This window comes from Oryzias melastigma, linkage group LG16 (assembly GCF_002922805.2).
Source record: "Oryzias melastigma strain HK-1 linkage group LG16, ASM292280v2, whole genome shotgun sequence".
NCBI classification, from domain to species: domain Eukaryota; kingdom Metazoa; phylum Chordata; class Actinopteri; order Beloniformes; family Adrianichthyidae; genus Oryzias; species Oryzias melastigma.
Genome location: NC_050527.1, coordinates 10,603,138 through 10,608,041, shown reverse-complemented (window position 1 = coordinate 10,608,041; position 4,904 = coordinate 10,603,138). Strand labels below are relative to the sequence as shown.

The 4,904-nt window shown below is 36.5% G+C and overlaps 1 long non-coding RNA gene across 1 annotated transcript in view; it reads left to right on the top strand.

Annotated features, from left to right (window-relative positions):
- Window positions 1-3,744, top strand: part of LOC118599853 — a 4,614-nt gene extending 870 nt beyond the window's left edge. Inside the window, exon 2 of the long non-coding RNA XR_004949369.1 lies at window positions 2,984-3,744. This is a non-coding gene — a long non-coding RNA (uncharacterized LOC118599853). The remainder of the gene's footprint in view (window positions 1-2,983) is intronic.
- Window positions 3,745-4,904: the final 1,160 nt, after the last annotated feature.

Below are 4,904 nucleotides of genomic sequence, written 5' to 3'. Positions count from 1 at the left end.
AAATCAGTTATGGTTTAGATATTTGCTTTCAGCAGAGATGCATGACATCACTGATGTTCACCTACAGGCAGTAGCTCCATCCATTACACTCCTGCCCACTTTGACCCAGACAAAAATTAAATATGACCGCCCAAAAAATAGATGACACTCTGAGGGACATTTTTTTTAAACAAAATTGTAGCTGCAGACTGTTCAATTAATTCAATGCATGAGAACAGGTGTTTCCAACAAAATCCTTGTCTGTTAATTCAAGATAATTTTAAAAAGATTAAAAAAAACACTCAAATTGATGTTTTCATACTCATTTTAATTTTTTTAATTAGTTTTGTGTTGACAGAACACTTCCAAACAATCACAGATAATGCTCTCATGAGTGCAGAGTTGTTAGTTAACACCATAATACTCAAAGAGCTGTGTAAATGCATGAGATCTAAAGTTTAAGAAGTTTAATCTCAAAAGGAACTCAAACCCTGTGGTGGGAAAAGGACGCGGAAACCCCGAAACAGCCTCTCTCATAAATCGCTGATGCACAGGTTCAGCTGCATCGCACATGAATGTATTTCACACTCACATATGTGTTGCTCTGACATGATTCATGTAAACTCAGAGAACGACAGTGTGCATTAATTTTACATTTGGCTTGTTTTGTTTGCCCACATGGAGAACAGAATGTCTTTAGCTCTTTTATTAGCACAATTTGAGGATTATTTCCATCTTTCTCAATGCAATCTCATAATTTTGCATTTAGCCAAAATTTATTTATTTATCTATTTTTCTGTTCTGAAATGTCTTCTTTTGGGTAAGAGCGATAGGTTAAAGAATGCCACATTCCATGAAGCATTTGAGCTCTTTTAGGCAAATGATTGTGCTTAAAAGATTCAATCTTGAGATCTTCTGATAAAAGTAAATACAGGAGGTGGAAATGATCTGGCTCAGTGGAGTAAACGTGTGATTTTTGGTCCGGCTGAATGCTTGTAGATACATATCAAGTTACTTTAAAATTAACAGTAAAATATATTCATGTTTCAAAGAGTCCATCAAGAAGGACGTCCTGATCCTGGGATGTCATAGCTGCAACCTGGCTGTCCTGCAGACACCCACACACCTTTGTTTTGTGTGATGTGTGCCACCCAAGCTGCAGAGAAGACATGGATCACTGTGTTTTAGGAGCGGACACAATGATGTCACACACAGGAAAGGGCTGGAAAAGGTTTGGCACCTTTAGGAATTGGCCACATTCCCATTGGCTCAGGAGAAATGCAGAAAAAATAAACAGGCAATCAGAAGGCAGTGTGAGCGTACACAAAGGCATCGCAAAAACGTTGCGGATAATAAAAGCAGATTTTTCACTTGAGGGGAATGATTATTTGTGCTCCTCAGTTGTCCATAAATAGAGGGCCCCCTTACAGGAAGTATAAACACTGAGATGAAGCAGAGGGCAGCTGTAGTGCGACGCAGTGACTTCCAAACATTACTGTTTGTGTTCAATCAAGATCAGGCAGAACCAAAGTCTGGGTTTGAGAGGGGTTATTTCCGGAGGAAAAAAGGGGAGAAAAATATGCGGAGAGTGCTTAACGAGTTTTTTTTTTTTTTTTAATTGATGATGAAAACAAAAACCTGTATAGTGTAACCGCTTTGAACACACACACAATGGCTTTGCTCCAAAAAGAAAGCCATCAAATTTAAAAAGCTTCCACTTCAGTGTGAGGAAAACCAGTTTGCCCTTTGACAGTAAAACATTCAACCTTTGTGTATTGCTTTAGGCTAAACAGGGCTCTAATGATGCAGCATCCTCACTCCTGACCCCGAGGGGCTTCTCTCCCTGGGTATTAATCCTATTGCCTTCATTAGCTCACACTGGCATCAATGATGAATGCCAGGGCTCTCATGTCACGCTTATGCGTCATTACGTAAAGCTACAATGATCTCCTTATTTCCCTCGCACCACCTTGAACACTTCATTCTTATCCCGTTTGGCCAGAACCTCGCAGGAAGTGGCTTCATCTAAAACAGGAAAATCTATCAGTTTAAAACCTCACTGTGATCCACAAATAAACACAGAATATAATAGTGTAAAAATATTCAAAGGGAATTAATGACTTAGTGGAAAAAAATGTAAAAGTAAGGTTAATCATAACTTTATTAACAAAAAAATGAAACAGCTTAAATTTAGATTTGCTTTGTCAAGTCAAATAATAAGTTTATCAATGAGAAACTTTAGGGATGAAGGAGAAACTTAAAAAAATATATATGTTTCCTTTATTTGCTCACTTTTTAATATATATATATATATATATATATATCAGTTTGCTTTTTTTCCCTCCAGCTGATATTTTTCTGCAGGAACAAACCTGATCAGCTCCTTTATAGAATACTAGCTCTATGAGCTAGCAAAAAATGGAAAGTATGATATTGATGTGCGACAATAATAACATATTTTGTTTGCACTTGATTTCCCATTTGTAGTGTGGATTTCTAGTGTGCTGCAAATTCACTTGTTTTTAAGTAGAATATATTTTTTTGCTTTCATTAACGTTTAGTTATCTAATATCAAACATATCAGTATTTATTCAGTGTTTGTTTATCTGCAAGTTTGAATCTATTCTAACGAATAAAGCAAAAAAAAAAAAAACAGAATTCTGCTCACAAAGCTAATCTAACCTTGTTTTTAAAATGGTATGTATTTCTAATGAAATGCAAAACGAATTTAAAATTTTCCAAAATTTAGGATAGGTATAAAAATGCAAATTGTAAGGTAGAATTAAAAATATATCAAAATAAAAACATTTTGCAACATTTTAAATTAAAAAAGTAAAAAGGGTAATAATGTCAACATGTGAAAAATATTATTTTTTTAAGAAAATCCTTTATTCACATTAAACATGTTTTGTGTTTCAGCAGAGAATCTCTATGAAAAAGAACTACAGATTGAGGGTAAGACAACATAAACTTCATCTTATCTCCTCTATCTCCATGTCATTAGGGTGCTGGCTTCATCCTCCTCAACAGCATGACCGGCTGTTTGTGACCTGCGTGCTAAATCAAGTTCAAAGAGGACCACTGGCGTTTGGCAGATAGTTTTACACGAGGGCAGGGGGAGAACCATTTGTTTGGTCAACCTCTAGCTCCCCCTTTGATTCGGGACTATCTCTGACCCCCCCGACCTCCAGCAGGCAGAGTGACACCGCTAAGAACTGTTCATGCTGCTGCTGTAATGAAGTTCATAACGTCTGCAGAATGATGTTTGCTTTTATTTTTAATGCCCAGTTAATTAAAAATGTCGAGTTTTCTTACTGTAATGCACAGAGCACTTTGAAAATCTTTATCAGCACAAAAGATAATAAACTGTAACAAGGAAAGCATATGTTGGACATTTTTGGGTGGTAAACTAGTTTTTTTTTAACATTTTAAAACCATCATGCTTGTAGTATTTGTATATTGTAAGGCTGAGGGTGCATGACCTGCAGGATCAGATTGGAGAGTCTAAATGAAAAATATTACTGATATGTAATCTGTAAGATGATTTTCTTTTTACTATTTTTGTCAAATTTAAGCTAAATATGTAACAGCATCTTAAATGTAAACTGTTGTATTTGAACACTGCACATTTTTCCATGGAACTGCACAAATAACTCAAAAGTTGTCAGAAAAAAAACATTATTTGTATCACAAATGTATAATGTCACATTTTAATTGGATGTTTGCTATGTTATTGGAAAAAGTTAATAAAATGTCTAAATTAAATTGACCTAATTATTATCCTTTTGTCAATTAGAACATATGTTGGAATAATATGAATCTGCATTTACTTATAAGTGAGAAAATAGTCATTTAAAGGCAAAAGTATTTTTCTATAAGCAACTTTGCAACAGTTCCCTTTATCCTCAATGAAGTTTCAATTGTCCTTGGAAACATGTGTTTTCCCAAAGTAATTCCAGAAATGTTTAACAGAAAAGAAATTCCTGCCAAAGCATAGACGACTTGCAATGAGTCACCTTTTCTCACGCACACGGTTTTTGCACGGCTGTGCTCTTATTTTGGTTCATTTCCCTGACCTTTAACACTTGCCCCAGAGAGATGCAAATGCCCAAAGAACATAATGGTTCCTTTCCTGTGTAAAAACCAGGCCGTAAAGGAAGATAATTAGAGTTGTCATGGCAACTGGTTCCAGCGGGTTGATGGAGCCGCGTTCGCTTGCAGAACTTCAAACGGTATCAAAGCTCCACAGGCTGGTGCTCCAGCTCTGGTTTGAATTAGGAGCTTACTTCCATGGTCTCTCTTCAAATTCAAGTTCTAGATGCAGCACCAGCTTAAAAAAAGTCAAAAAAGGGGAAATGGGCCCAGCTAGTCCTGGTCCAGACAGACCCTGAGATCTGGATTTCATTAGAAACAATTATCTTATCTGCTTCATCTCGATGCTGCCCCAAGGGTTGGCAGGCAGACCACTGGGTTCTGTTGCAGTTTGAGAAAGCCTGCAGCCAGCCAGAGGCCTGTGGATCAGGTCATTAAAACACTCCTGCCCCTGCTGTTAGTGATAAAATATTTTCATGCTTTTAAAAATAGATTTTTGCCTTTCAACCCCACAGGAAACAAAAAACAAGACATTTCTTCTCCACTGCTTTGTCGTATATTTTTAAAGCGTTTGTCAAACATGTGGCACAGGCACCTGTTCAAACAGTAAAATGATATCAACACCTTTACATGCTACAGTTAATAACTCAGAAAGTGTGTGAACACATTTGTGACACGACGTCATGAGCATGGATCTACGAATCTTTGTGTTCAGGCACTTAGATAAGGACAGGAGATAGACTGGACTGTTCTATTTTTATTTATCTGGGAAAAAAAACACACAATAAAATACCTACAAAAATCCATCACTTATGGATGTTGTGGAACTGAAT